Consider the following 15739-nt stretch of genomic DNA (forward strand, 5'->3'; position numbering starts at 1 on the left):
CCGGGGCGGCCCGTCACGGCGGCGCGAGGCAGCTCGGGAAAATCCTGATTGGGCGGGGCGTGGCCGGGGACTGACGAACGGCCGGGGCGTGGTCGGCAGTTCCCCTCACGGCGCGGCGGTGAAAGGGGCTCGGTCCGTGCGCCGGGCACCCCAGCCTAAGCCCCGGCAGGAGCTGTGCTGGGTGTCCTGAAAATCCCACCCGGCTCTGAGTCACCGAGAGCAGGACGCTGGGCTCCTCCCAGTAACTGGATACTAAGGGCCTCTACCGAACTCCTCTAGGGAGCTCGACCTTACCTCCGTTAAAGGGATACTCTTAAATATCTCAAAATACCAATTCTTAAGGCTGTAGCTGAGATGAGAGACTACATTTTGTTCGTCACGAGAAAGAGACCAGTGTGTTACAGGAGTTGTCTGCTGCATATTTCTGTACTACTTCATGAGATAGGAGCCACAAGGATACCAGGGAAGGGGTTGCAGGAGCCCACACATGGTCCCACCCAGCAAATGGTACAAGCAAATAACTCACAGAAATAACGACCAGGGAAAAGCTGGGGAAGGGGCAGGGGCAGATAAACACCCAGCAGAGAAACCTTTCCTGCTGATAAATGGTACAAGCAGATAACTCACAGAAATAACGACCAGAGAAAGGCTGGGGAAAGGGCAGGGACAGATAAACAGTTTGCAAGGCAGGATATTTGCTTGCTTAAGCTTAATAGGGCACATATTGCGTTAATCATAAGATCTTGGTAATTTTCCACGGAGAAGTCACCAAATAAGGACATAGGGTGAAGAAGACGCAGCTGAGGAAGACTCCGCAGCCTTCATCACCGACCACCAGGAGGCAGAAGGATGACCCCCAGCAACAACCAGCGCAGGCGCAGAGAACTCCGAGATGACGTGAACTCCTGAAGGAGAGAGAAGATAAAAGGACTGAATCAGAAACTAGTTGGCGCGGCAGTTGGTGGAGTGGAAACTCCCCTGTCGCCCAGCGCTGAGCCTTTTGCTTACGTAGTATAACTGCTTCAATAATTAATAAATTCTTTGATTGGAAATTACTCGTTTTGAGTCAATTTTATAACAATTTGGTGCCGCGACTCGGATGAGAGTTTGGATCGGGTAGATCTACCCAGAGTGGGGGGCGCCTCATCCAGTGCTTCCTGGGTGGCCCCTCTGGGAGAACCTCCACTCTCACCGACGACCCTAAAATATATACTAGTAAGCAAACGGGACAAATTATACCGGTGAACCCCTTAATAATCTGCACGGCGTCTGGACGAAGACACAGGACGCGTGAGTATAAAAGGGAATCCGTTCGGGCGGGGTTGGGATCCCAGAGTGTGGCGGTGGACAAGTGTGAATGAGAGGAGGGCCGGCAGCCAGACTCTCCAAGTGAGTGCGGACCCTTGAGTAGTGCGGTTCCCCTAGACCCGCGAAGGGCTCGGGCCACGAAAAAGGGGAAGTGAAAGGAATTTGAGAGTGAAAGAAGGCACTCCGGACGAATGGGGCAGGGGAAAAGCAAGACCCCATTCCAAGGGACAGTCTCCTAGGATTCATGCTTAGTAATTGGAAACATTACCCGGAGACCGAGACTAAGGATAAGGCCAGAATGATACATTATTGCGTGGAAGTATGGGGTGGGAAAGAGATTTCCAAAAATGTTTTCTGGCCCGTGTTTGGATCATCTGAAGACTGGGTTCGACAGGACTTGAACCTAGGGGTAAATTCTAAAGAGCCCTTCTTGCAAGAGGAGAGTGATTATGCCAAAATATGGGTAGCAAGACCCGAAGTGTATGTTTTCCAATTAAGAGAAGGAAAAGGGGATCCGGACAAAAAGGGGAAGAGGGACAATCATTTGGGCGACTTAATTATAGCATCGCCCCCATATGTCCCACCGCTAGCACCCAATGCCCCACCACCTCCACAACCACCTGCACCAAACAATGATGAAGAGGGTAACCAAGGGGAGGTTAACCAAACCGGTTACCAAGGCCCGATTACAAGGAGCCGCAGTAGGGTTGAGACGGGGCTATTCCCTCTACGGGAGATGCCTATGGGTGGACCACAGGCGGGTATAGGATTTATTACTGTCCCCTTGAGTTCGGCAGATGTACGAGACTTTAAGAAGGACATGGGACATCTATTAGAGGACCCTTTTGGGGTAGCCGAGAGGGTTGACCAGTTCTTAGGACCAAACATCTATACCTGGGAAGAAATGCAGTCCATTTTGGGCATTCTGTTCTCTACTGAAGAACGGAATATGATAAGAAGGGAAGGAATGTGTATTTGGGACACGCAGCATGCCCAAGGCCCGGCTGCGGACACTAAATGGCCCCTACAGAACCCCCATTGGGACCACCAAAATGCAGCACATAGAACACATATGCAGGATTTAAGGACCATAATTATTCAGGGGATTAGGGACTCAGTCCCGAGGGGGCAAAATATAGATCGGGCATTCAACGATAGGCAAAAGAAGGACGAGTCGCCTACGGAATGGCTCGAGAGATTACGGAGGAACTTACGATTGTACTCCGGAATGGACCCCGATAGCCAACCTTCACAGTCAATGCTGAAAGTCCATTTCGTTTTAAAATCGTGGGACGACATAAAGAAGAAAATTCAGAAGTTAGAGGACTGGCAGGACAGGGGGCTGGATGAACTGCTTAGGGAGGCACAGAAAGTACATGTCCGTAGGGACGACAAAAGAGACCGCAGACAAGTAAGGTTGATGGTCACAGCAACAGGTGGGGGGAGGTACCAAAGAGAAGGGCGAAAGGGAGGTTCGAGTGAACAAAAAGAGAAAAGTATAGGGGAGTCAGAAGGGGTGAAGGTGTGTTTTTATTGTGAGAAAAAAGGGCATTTTAAGCGAGAATGTAGAGTCCGAATCAGAGACGAGAAGCAGTTCCAAATGGACTGGGGGGTCAGGGGCTCTATTTGGTGGGGACCCGGAAAAATCATAAAGAGCCCTTGATAAAACTTAAAGTGGGCCCCCACAACCAAGAAATGGAATTCTTGGTAGATACGGGGGCAGAAAGATCCACGGTACAGAACCTACCAAAAGGATGTACCATCTCTAAAGAAACTGCCACTGTCATAGGGGCAAAAGGGGAACCTTTTGAAGTACAAATCATAAAAAATGTGACTATAGAATCAGGATCCAAAATAGGGATGGGAAATTTATTATTGGTACCCGAGTCAGATTATAATCTGCTCGGGCGAGACATGATTATAGAATTAGGGATTAGTATAGGTGTAGATAATAAGGAATTAAAAATTAAATTATGCCCTTTAAGGGTAGAAGATGAAAAGCAAATTAACCCCGAAGTCTGGTACACGCCTGAGAGCGTGGGACAGCTAAAAATCACTCCATTTTCGGTAACTATCAAAAATCCAGATGTCCCTGTCCGAATTAAGCAATACCCATTATCCCCAGAAGGGAGACGAGGATTAAAACCAGAAATAGAAAGGTTGTTGAATAATGGATTGTTAGAACCCTGTATGTCTCCGTTCAATACTCCCATCCTACCAGTTAAAAAGCCAAACGGCACCTATCGATTGGTGCATGATTTAAGGGAAATAAACAAGCGAACTGTAGCCCGGTTCCCGGTGGTGGCAAATCCTTATACCCTCTTGACTAAACTGGGGCCTGAGAATTTATGGTACAGTGTTATAGATCTCAAAGATGCCTTTTGGGCATGCCCTTTGGCTAAAGAAAGCCGGGATTATTTTGCATTTGAATGGGAAGACCCCGATACGGGGAAGAGACAACAATTAAGATGGACGGTACTCCCTCAAGGATTCACTGAGTCCCCTAATCTCTTCGGGCAGGCTTTAGAGCAAATTTTACAGGATTACCAAGTGGGGCCAGGGGTTACATTAATCCAATACGTAGATGATCTACTCCTGGCGGGGCAGCAGGAAGAGAATGTACGGAAAGAAAGTATTAAGTTATTGAACTTTTTAGGATTAAAGGGATTGAAAGTCGCCAAGACAAAACTACAATTTGTCGAAGAAGAAGTAAAATACCTAGGCCATTATCTAAAGAAAGGAGAGAAGAGAATAGACCCTGAACGAATACAGGCGATTTTAGCATTACCAATTCCAAGAAATAAGAGACAAATCAAGCAAATACTTGTACTAACAGGTTATTGTTGACAATGGATTGAAAACTACAGTAGTAAGGCGACTTTCTTGTATCAGAAACTTACTCAAGAGGGACTCCTAAAATAGAATCAGGAGGACACCGAAAGGCTGCAAGAACTTAAAGAGAGCCTAATCCATGCCCCGGTATTAAGTTTACCTAATACTAATAGACCCTTCTTTTTGTTCATAAACGTAGACAAGGGGGTCGCATATGGGGTCCTTACTCAACAATGGACAGAGAAAAGGAAACCGGTGGCTTATCTATCAAAGATCTTGGACCCAGTAAGCAGAGGATGGCCTACGTGCTTACAAGCAATTGTAGGATGTGCTCTTTTGGTAGAAGAAGCCCGGAAAATTACATTTAACAGCAGCCTGAAAGTGCTGTCCCCCCATAACATACGGGGAGTCTTACAGCAAAAGGCTGAAAAATGGATCTCAGATGCAAAGCTTTTAAAATATGAAGGAATATTAATTGAGGCTCCAAATTTAACTCTAGAAACTACTAATATCCAAAATCCAGCTTCCTTCTTATATGGAGGACCAGAAGAAGCACTAACACATGATTGTATAGTGACTATAGAAGAACAAACAAAAATCAGACCAGATTTGGAAGAAGAAGAATTGGAAAAAGGAGAAAGACTGTTTGTGGATAGATCCTCCAGAGTAGTTGAGGGAAGGAGAAAATCAAGATATGCTATAATAAGGGGACCCAACCTGGAAGTGATAGAATCGAGACCCCTTAGTGGATCCTGGTCTGCCCAAGCATGTGAACTATATGCTGTACTACGAGCCCTGGAATGGTTAACAGGAAAAGATGGGACTATTTTTACGGACTCAAAATATAGCTATGGGGTAGTCCATACATTTGGCAAGATATGGGAGGAAGGAGGACTAATAAATTCACAAGGGAAAGATTTAGTTCACAGTAAATTAATATTAGATGTGCTCAGTGCCCTACGAAAACCCCGAAAAATAGCTATAGTTCACTTGAAAGGTCACCAAAAAGGACTGGATTTGAGAAGTAGGGGAAATAATACAGCTGACCAGGAGGCTAAACGGGCTGCCCTGAGACTCCTCACTTTGCAGGAAAACAGAACACTCCCAAACACCAGAACCTGACCCCGACATCAAGTTTAATAAAGAGGAAGAGAATAAAATACAAAAACTAGGAGCAAAAAGGGATGCACAAGGAGCATGGAAATTAGCAGGTGGCAGAGAAATAATACGTAGAGCACTGGCACATAGATTACTGACTAAGATACATCAAAAAACACATTGGGGATCACAGGGACTGGTAGATTATTTTGCTGCAAAGTATGTGAGTGTGGGAATCTGAGACATTGCCAAACAAGTAACCAGAGGATGCCTAATTTGCTTACAAGTAAATAGAAAAAATTTGAGAAAATTACCGGAGGGAGGCCGACCGCTAGCGAAAAGGCCTTTCTCCCACATTCAGATAGATTTCACCGAGCTCCCCAAAGTAGGGAGAACCAAATATTTATTGGTCTTGGTGGACCACCTAACACATTTTGTGGAAGCCTTCCCAACCGTAAGAGAAACAGCCAAAGTAGTTACGAAAATATTGATGGAAGAGATAATCCCGAGATATGGGGTCCCAGAAGTCATTGACTCAGATAGAGGGCTGCATTTTATTTCCCAAGTTACCCAAAACTTAGCAACAGCTCTGGGCATACGGTGGGAACAACATGCCCCCTGGCATCCCCAGAGCTCTGGACGAGTTGAATGAATGAATGGAGAAATAAAAAAGCAATTGACCAAACTGGTAGCAGAAACCAATTTGACCTGGGTTAAATGTATTCCTCTAGCGTTGCTAAATATAAGAACAAGACCTAGAGCTGATTTAGAGGTATCACCCTTTGAAATGATGTATGGGATGCCGTATAACCTAGAAAATCCTAACGAACATCCTGTCATTAATGACACATGTACGCAAAAATATTTGGTGGAATTGACAAAATACAGAAGGGCATTATGGGAAAAAGGTATGTTAGCACAACGGCCTCCTTTAGATTTTATCTTACACCAGGTACAGCCAGGAGATTGGGTGATCGTGAAGAGCTGGAAAGAAAACCCCTTGACTCCAAGGTGGGAAGGACCGTTCCAAGTACTCCTCACCACAGAAGCAGCCATACGAACCGCTGAAAAAGGATGGACTCATGCTAGTCGCATAAAAGGACCGGTAAAACCCCCTCACAGCTGGGAGGTTTGCAGTCTCCCGGGAGAAACCAAATTAAAGCTGAAACGAACTAATAAATGATTTAGATAACAATCTGGGTTGGAGATAACCATTATCTCCAAACCTAGCTAATAGGGAATCGGGAGGCTCTTGGATATTGCAAACTCTTAGAGGACGAGTTGAGAAAGCCCTACTTTAAGTCTCCGAGATTAGAACATAAAGGGCACGCGTGGGAGGGGGAAAAAGCACAGAACAAAGATATTAGGTTGAAGTGTAACTGGTTAGATTGTGACTGTCACCCCCTTGTATGCTTTTCCTGTAAATTGTGTCACGAACCTTGGTGGTCTCATTGTCGGAGTGGTAGAACACCTAGGGGAATTTGCACGCCGTGCTATGAGAAAGAGAGGAGACTAACCTCTATCATTCTTAGTAGCAGAGTTGCTACGGAGGAGGTAAAGCTTGGATCTGACGAGTGGTGGGAAACCTTTTCCAAAGGGGTAAATCCTGATTGGTTCTGCTACCACCCTAACGAACCGATCCCCTTTCTCCTGGACATCCTGGAAGTGGTGTGTCAGAAGAAAGCCCCCAATTTGCGGCGTGACCTCTCATTAATAAAAGCTAATAACTGGGCTGCCAGTGCTAAAAAGTGGAAACGGGAGGTTTATCCAGCTCCTGAAGAATACCTCTGCTGCCGAGAAGATGGTAAACCCCGAGGCTCGCAGCAACCGAGTCGTCGGGCGAGGCAGAGAGGTAATAACCAGTGGAGTCCATCGGAAGCCTCGACCCCCATATGGGATGTCCAGGAAATGTTGGCCGTCCTGCCCCAGGATTGGTAACCCACCACTGGGGAAACCAAAGGTAAAATTTAACCTGAGCTCCGACAATGACAGCCGCAAATTACAAGCGTTAATTCTGTTCTTTTGCATTGTAACAAGTTCAGGAGCAGAAGGGTATTCACATCAACCCTTCAAATGGTCACTGATTAGATGGGAAGACCAGTATGTTATCCAGACCAAAATCACGTCTGGCGCACCCAGCTTTTTATGTACTTTGTGTGATTTAATACCTGTAAATCCATGTTTAAATCAGTTTGGATATTATTTTTGTCCAAGCTCAAACCCGGGAAAAGGGTATTGTAACTATCCAGGACACTTTTACTGTGCTTATTGGGACTGTGTATCAGTAAGCTCCTTTGGGGGGAACGAGGACGAGTTTATCAGAACTGGATGGGGTCCATACGGGTGTACACAGCCCACTTCCACATATACCCAGAAACAAGGAGGGTTAGATGGAACATGCAATATGATTTACATTAATGTGACAAATCCACATGACCAAGTCTGGTTATTAGGGAAAATGTGGGGAGCCCGATTATGGGAACCAGGGATAGACAGAGGGGGGCACTTTATGATCCAAAAGACAACCGTGCCACACGACCCCGAACCAATTGGACCAAACCAGGCGATAGCTGGAGAACTAATGCTAGAAGAAAATAATGGAAATGAATCAGAAATAGCCCCAACCACTAGTTTTCCAGAAATGTATAAGCAAAACTTTACTAATTCGACCCGAAGACCTGAAAACCCAGGAGAAGGAGACTTGTAGAAAATATTACAGGCCACTTTCCAAGTCCTGAATGAGACCCATCCAAATCTAACTGAGGAATGTTGGCTGTGTTACACCGTAAACCCCCCGTTCTATGAAGCCATAGGGGTAACAGCAAAAATCAGACGAGTAAATGGGACCAACCCAGCTAAGTGCCTATAGAAAAAAGAAAGAGAAGAATCAAGAAGAATAACCTTGGCAAGGGTAACGGGGAGAGGAAGATGTATAGAACGAGTACCAGTGGAAAAACGACATCTATGTCAGGTTATGGGGAATTTGAGTGACCCTAAGAAACCTGCCAGCTGGATACTGCCAGCAGCAAATACTAAATGGGTCTGTAACACTCTCGGAGTCACCCCATGTATAAATATAGACCGATTTAATGAATCCAGTGACTTTTGTATTCAAGTATTGATAGTACCCAGAGTCCTTTACCACCCCGTAGAGTACGTTTATGAACAATATCAAAATATAGGACCCCACATAGTGAAACGGGAAATATTCACAACCTTCACTGTAGCAATGTTACTAGGAATAGGTGCAGCCAGGACAGGAACAGGAATAGCCTCACTCATACAGCAACACCGAGGATTCCAAGAACTAAGAGCCTCTGTAGATGAAGACCTCAAGAAGATCGAAACCTCCATCAAAGACCTCACAGAATCATTAGATTCCCTAGCAGAGGTAGCCTTAAAAAATCGAAGGGGGTTAAATCTATTATTCCTGCAACAAGGAGGACTGTGTGCTGCTTTAAGAGAAGAATGCTGCACATATGTAAACAAGAGCGGAATTATACGGGACTCAATGGCAAAACTAAGGGAGGGGCTAGAAAGAAGACAAAGAGAAAGGGAAAAACACCAAAGCTGGTATGAATCTTGGTTTAACTATTCTCCTTGGCTTACAACTTTATTATCAACGATAGCGGGTCCACTACTTCTCTTACTATTGAGACTCACGTTTGGCCCTTGTATTTTTAATAAATTGATTAGCATTGTAAAAGGCAGATTAGAAGCTGCTCACCTTATGCTCATACGAGCAAAATACGAAACCTTGAAGGAGATGGATAATCCAGAAGAATCTCTGGAGCTCAGCAAAAGGGAATTAGAGCGTTTTGACGAACAAAATTGAGTATCAAAACAAAGGGGGGATTGAGATGAGGGACTACATTTTGTTCGTCACGAGAAAGAGACCAGTGTGTTACAGGAGTTGTCTGCTGACTATTTCTATACTACTTCATGAGATATGAGCCACAAGGATACCAGGGAAGGGGTTGCAGGAGCCCACACATGGTCCCACCCAGCAAATGGTACAAGCAAATAACTCACAGAAATAACGACCAGGGAAAAGCTGGGGAAGGGGCAGGGGCAGATAAACAGTTTGCAAGGCAGGATATTTGCTTGCTTAAGCTTAATAGGGCACATACTGCGTTAATCATAAGATCTTGGTAATTTTCCACGGAGAAGTCACCAAATAAGGACATAGGGTGAAGAAGACGCAGCTGAGGAAGACTCCACAGCCTTTATCACCGACCACCAGGAGACAGAAGGATGACCCCCTAGCAACAACCAGCGCAGGCGCAGAGAACTCCGAGATAACATGGACTCCTGAAGGATGGAGAGGATAAAAGGACTGAATCAGAAACTAGTTGGCGCGGCAGTTGGTGGAGCAGAAACCCCCCTGTCGCCCAGCGCTGAGCCTTTTGCTTACGTAGTATAACTGCTTCAATAATTAATAAATTCTTTGATTGGAAATTACTCGTTTTGAGTCAATTTTATAACAGTAGCTACAACAGAGGTCCCTCCTTTGCTGCTAAAAAAAAAAAAAAAATTAAAAACCAAACTTGTAGATGGGTTCTCCCATGTCAAAGAAAACGGTTTGAAAAAATATTATTGCTGGCTGGCATCCACTGAGAAATTACAAAACATTTCATGATACATCAAAAAAACATTTCCTCCACTTTTTGTGCTGAAAACAGCTTTGAAAAGGATTCCAACCAGGAATAATAGAAGTGAGGCAGGAAGGTGAGGGAAGGAGAATTCCCAGCCTGCACACCTGAACCCTGCCCAGAACAGAGCCTGGAGAATGAAGGCCGGGTCAATAATGGCACAAACAGTGCAGCTGCCTCCAAGTAATGATTTCAAATTGCTCTAAAAACTTATTTACTCATAAAGATGTAGGTACTAATAAAGGTTTCAATAAAAGCTTTAGGTTTTGATTTGCAGGACTGGGTACAGGATGAATTCACTGGTCTGTGTAGGGCAGTGTCAGTGTGTGGATTAGAGATAATCCAGATGTGAAGAGAGGCACATTAACTGAATTCTCTCCTGCACAGAGTAGCACAAGGCTCCTTTCTACACACAATTTCCTATATCCTTCTAGAACAGCTAAAAGAAATGCAGACTCAATCTGCACCAAACTCAGAGAAACAGAAGAGAAAATGGGAACTGAGGCCAGACTGAGCTGGGCTGACCAGCCAGACAGGAGAGACTGGGTGCATGTGGTTGCCAGGGCAGAGTCCCCTGTACAAACACAGAGTTCTGGCATGTTCTGTATCCAGGAGGGGAGTTTGGAGTGGCAGAAGTTTATTCAAGCCACACTGCTGCCTAATACATCTGTGAAAAAGCCTGAGACAACTCGGGATGTGGATTCTACCCCATGATGTGGCATTCCTTTATAAACACCCATGAACTCTGAAAGCACCGCAGCTTCCCCCTGCTCTGACATGCCCACAGATCTCAGAGGCTGCACATTTTAGACAGCTGCTGCTTGCTCCAGTGCCAACCCCTTCCATTTTGGCCTTTAGTTTGTAAAACACACAGGTGATAACACCAGCTGAGTTGAAATGGAACACCATATAATTCCTGAATGGAATTTGAAACAAACACTGCTTAGAAATACAAACTCTAAAGCAGTGAAATAGCCAAACGTGGGCAATTTGGTTTTGGCAACGTTGACTCCGTACTTAGCCCAAATCCAGATTTTTACCTTGTCTCCCTCAGTATATTTTGTACTTCTTTGCCCTTCACTGTTAAATTGTAATAAAATGTTACCTGCATGGGAGTTGCTGCCCGCGGAGTTCATGCACAGCCTTTATTTGGGAGCCTTTGGGCAACACTGAGCTTGTTTTCCATGAACAGATTGGAAGGGAGAGGGGAGAGGGTGAACACTGTCCGATTAGTTACATACAGGGCAGAAAAATGCCACCCAAAACAGATTGGAAAATCAGGGGAAATTTGTGGTAGAGGGACCAAGGCCCAGCACAAGTAACTGGGACATTCCCCAAATAACACGAATGAATGTCTCTGCTCTCGTTTTTCACTCTAGACTGATGAAAAAGCACCGATTCAGCCAGAGAGGTTAAAGGGAAGAGAAAAAAAAACCGTGAAGCCTCAGGAGGGGACTGCCCTGGCGTGAAGCGGCTGAGGGGGAAGGCGCGGGCACCATTTTGTGGGACCCGCGGGAAGGTCACCGCTGCCCGCCGGTGGCGCCGGCCGCAGCCTGGAGCTGCAGAGAAAGGGCGGCCGCGGGCACCGGCACTGAGCGCCGCGGCTTCTCCAGCGCCGGCCTCAGGCCGCCCCTTCTCCCTCCCCGCTACCCCCGCGGCCATTTCACCGCCACCCTCCCACCCCACGCCAGCGCCCCTCACGGGCACCGTACGCGGTTTGCGTAGCGGTTGGCGTAGCGCCGCTGCAAGGGAAGGGTGCTGTACGCGGTTTGCGTGGCGCTGCTGCAAGGAGCGGGCGGGCCACGGTGCTTGCGCGGGGAGCTGAGCGTAAACGGCCTTCGAGAATAGGGTGTGAACAAAATGCGCCCGCAGCTCTGAGCCAAGCCAAACGCGCCCAAGGGGGAAGAGATCCCGGGATAACCCGGGATAACACGGGAGATACGAGCGTGCGGGCTGCGGTGACGCGGAGCCCCCGCGATCCCCGGGCGCGGAGGGCTAAGTTTGGCGGGAACGGGCCGGCTTAGGAGCGGCTGTGCCGCCCCGGCTCCCCCCGCGGCGCGGCGGCAGTTGGACTGCGCCGGAGGTGATAAATAAGGGCTGCGCGGGAGCGCGTCGGCAGTGGGCGCGGGGCGGCGGGCGGTGCGCGCGCTCCCTGTGCGGTCCCTGAGCCTCGGCGCCTTCCCCTCCCCTCCCCTCGCTCGCTTCGCTCCCGGGCCCTGCCCCGGCCCGCCGTGCCCGGCGCAGCGCTGACAGCCCGGCAGCGCCCGGCCGGGGAGTAGGCGAGACCATCTCCGAAGAGGCGGCTTGGAACCCGTCAAGCTGCCCCGCAGCCCGCAGCCGTTCAGCCAGGCTATGCGCTGCCAACGGGCTCCGCTCAAGAAAAAAACAGAGCGGATCGTGAAAAGGTAGAGGCGCCCGCAGAGGCCCCCGCAGGGCTCTTGGGAAGCGGCCGCTCAGCCCGGAGAGAAGCGGAGGACGCGCCGGAGAGGCGACGGCGCAGGAGCAGCGCGGCGGGGGCGTCCCGGCGGCTCGGAGCATGTGAGAGGCCGGGGGGCCGCGATGCTGCGACGCGCGGAGTTCATCGTGTGCCCGCCCTGGGAGCCCGCCCGCGGCGAGGGGGTGCCGGGGGGCGCCTCCCCGACGCCGCTGAAGGGCGGCGAGCCCTGGCGGGGCGGCAGCCGCTCCCGTTGTCCGCCCGGGCGGCGCGGGAGGGTCCCCGGCGGGGCGCGGAAGCTGCTGGGCAGCCGCACGCACAGCCACTTCCAGCACTACCAGCACCAGCAGCTGCAGCAGCAGCACTGCCGCGCCTTCCGCCGCTGCCACCGCCCGGCGCGGCCGCGGGTGCTGCTCTCCCTGCGGCCCGTCAATGTGCTGGGCCGGCGGGCGCCGGGCATGCGGGCGCCCCGCAACACCAACCAGTTCCTGATGCGGGAGAAGTACCAGCTCATGCACCTGCGCTCCGACTCGGTGGGCACCGAGAGCGGCGGGTCGGACTGCGAGATGGACCCGCTGGACATGGACTCGTACCTGGGGGTGCTGGAGAACGCCCGCGGGGCGCTGATGGAGTGCGCGGGGGAGCCCGGAGCCGCCGCCCGCTCCCCGCCCGCCCGGGCCGGGACCGGGGCCGGTGCGGCCGCGGGTTCCCCGCAGGAGGAGAGCCAGCAGTACTTCCCCTCGGAGGACGATGTGATCGAGAGCGAGCTCTTCATGGAGAGGGACTTCGACGAGTTCTGCAGCAGGATCGCCTGAGCCCCGGGCCGGGGGGGAGCAGAACCCCGCTGGCTTGGAGCCTTTCCGCCTCGGAGTGGGGGGAGAGGTTTATTTATTTCTCAGCCATTCCTTTGCGTTTTTGTCAGGGGGGTTGGCTAATTTTACAAATGGGCGTGTGTAAACAGGGGGGAGCCCCCCTTGTAAATAAAGTGAACTTTTCTGAAGGCGACATCAAAGCGGATCGCGGTTTATGGGTTTTGCGGGGGGACCGCAGGGACAGCCAGAGCCGCCGTCGGGGGCAGTGCAGAGACCGGCAGGGAGGGACGGGACGGGCAGGGACCGGGCATGGGGGCGGTGACGGCCAAAGTCACGGCGGAAAAGTTTAACGCCTCTCTGGCACTCGCCCCGATTCTGGTTTACGACGGCAAAGTCGTTTAATTATCGCGGAGGGCGGCCGAGGAAGCGGCCTTTGACACACGGACACGGGGGAGCGGCAGGACAGAGCGACAGCAGCTCCAAACTCCGCAGCTCCGAGCGGGAGCCCTGCCCGGCCCCCCCGGCTCGGCTCGGTGCGGGCACAGCGGGAAGGGAAACACCAGAGCCACGGATCGGCCCTGCAGGTCTTTATTGAGGCTCCCTCGCTGGGGAACGCTGGGGGCGCTTTGGCCGGAGCTTCCATGGCTGCCCGTGCTCCGGAGAGCAGGTTTATTTCTGTTTTACCAACTGCAGCAGAGGCAGGAATGTCTAGAAAGAGGTTTAAAGGGCCACCAGCTGAAACAACTTGGCCAGAGGCAGTTAGGATTTAGTTTAAGTACCGTGCAGGGAGCAGATCTGACCGACATTAAACTCACCAGCTCCCGGAGAAGGGAACGAGGAGGCATCAATTCCACTACAAACGGTTAAAAATTACAGCAGGTAGCTGGAACATTCCTGGAACTTGTTGCCAGGGGAGAAGGGAGGGACATTGTTTTAACAGGTCTGAAACAGGAGATGCGGGGCCATCATTTCTCATGGTGCCTCCCTCGGCTCCCTGTCAGGGCCTTGTGCTTTCCCCCACTGCAGACACGGTGAAATCACAGTGTGCCAGAAGGACAAATGGAAGATGAATTTGCAGATAAAGGTGTCCCTGCCCATGGCAGGGGGTCAGAACTGGATGATCTTTAGGGACCCTTCCAACCCAAACTATTCTGGGGTTCTGTGGGATGTTTCTTGCAATTACAGACACAGAGACAGGAGTTAACTGTTATCCTTACAAAATAAACTATTTTAAGACAAAATATTCAACATTTGTAGTACCTCAGTTGTAATCTTATGGAAGGAGATGTCCAAAGACACAATTTTCTTCACCCTTCTTAAGAAACAAAGCTGCTGAACACATTAAGACCAACATCGTGTTTATTTACTTTGGAATTAGCCAAGTGGTCTATACATACAAACTGCAGTTTGTTTGATGCAGGGTTGCATTACAGCCATGCTTATTCTGGGAATTTCACTCCATGGGAACTTCCAGGAGAGGCACAGGGAGAAATAAACCTCTCACACGGGTAAATGAAACCTAAGTTTGCACCAGTTTGGTCATCAGCAAGTTTGTATTTTATTAATGAATCCAGATCTGCACTAACATGTTAAATTAATGGTTTGAATGCATGTTTTCTTTTTTTCCCTGACTCGTGATTTGAACAAGTATGACAAAAACTCCCTTAGGAACACTTACTTGGAACTCGGCCTTCATGCTGCTGCTGAATTTGCATCATAATATGGATGTGCTTGGACACAAGCAAAGTAAAGCAGGAGCGTAAATTAATAAAAGAGCACAGGGCCATAATTACACGTCACACAGAGCCTGACAGAATTACAGAGATTTTCCACTGGGGAAGGGAGCCCTGTGTTCTCTGCACCAGACAGAGACTTGCCATCCATGATCCATTCCTGTTGAAGCCCTGGAAGTTGCTCCAGGCACCAGCCTTGCTCCTCTCCCAGAGGGAATTCTCTGACAGACCTTTCCCTGGTGTGTTACTTGTGTTACTCAGATCTGGCTTAATTGTATTTTTTTTTTTTCCTGTTTCCTTCCCTTCTCACTTGAATTAGGAATTTCCTGAGTGTTTGGAAAGTGTCTGCCTTGCAATAGCTGCAGACACAAATAACACCTTCCTACTAGATTTGAAAGTACTTAACAAAGCTGAACTTCAAAATATAACCAAGTTCCTCAACATCAAGGCTGGGAAAAGAAACCAAAAGCTGTTGCTCCAGAAGATCACCCATCAACCCAGTGGCCAACAAACTTCCTCAACTCAAACTTTACAAAAACAAGTTTTATATGTTCCTAGGATTTTTCCTTTATAGACACACTTCTCATACAGGTGAGCTTTACACATTTAAGCAAATGTGATGACCAGAACCTTATATATCAAGTCTTCACATTAGTGAATTTTTGTTAAGGGTCCAGCTGGAAGTCACTCATAAATAAATACAAACGACTGGGAAGTCCAAGGCAAACAGGAAGAAAATTTAAGGCCTTTGTTACAACACAAAGGGTTCTGTTGTAACCTGTGTAAGGGATTTTTATGGCCAGTCTGGGCACAGGATGACTTAGGATTTTGTAAACCTTCCTGGAGGGAAAAAAGAAGGGTTTGGTAATG

General features: G+C 48.9%; 1 long non-coding RNA gene across 2 annotated transcripts; it reads left to right on the forward strand.

Moving 5' to 3' along the window:
- Positions 1 to 99: 99 nt before the first annotated feature.
- LOC129125008 (uncharacterized) lies at positions 100 to 9696 on the forward strand. 2 transcript variants are annotated; one of them, XR_013183856.1, is made up of 2 exons: positions 100 to 1290; positions 6174 to 9696. It is a non-coding gene; the product is annotated as an uncharacterized LOC129125008 (long non-coding RNA). The 2 variants fall into 2 exon arrangements; XR_013183855.1 differs by having other exon boundaries at positions 6191 to 9696.
- The last annotated feature ends 6043 nt before the right edge of the window (positions 9697 to 15739 follow it).

The sequence above is a fragment of the Agelaius phoeniceus genome, chromosome 11 (assembly GCF_051311805.1).
Source record: "Agelaius phoeniceus isolate bAgePho1 chromosome 11, bAgePho1.hap1, whole genome shotgun sequence".
Lineage (NCBI taxonomy): Eukaryota > Metazoa > Chordata > Aves > Passeriformes > Icteridae > Agelaius > Agelaius phoeniceus.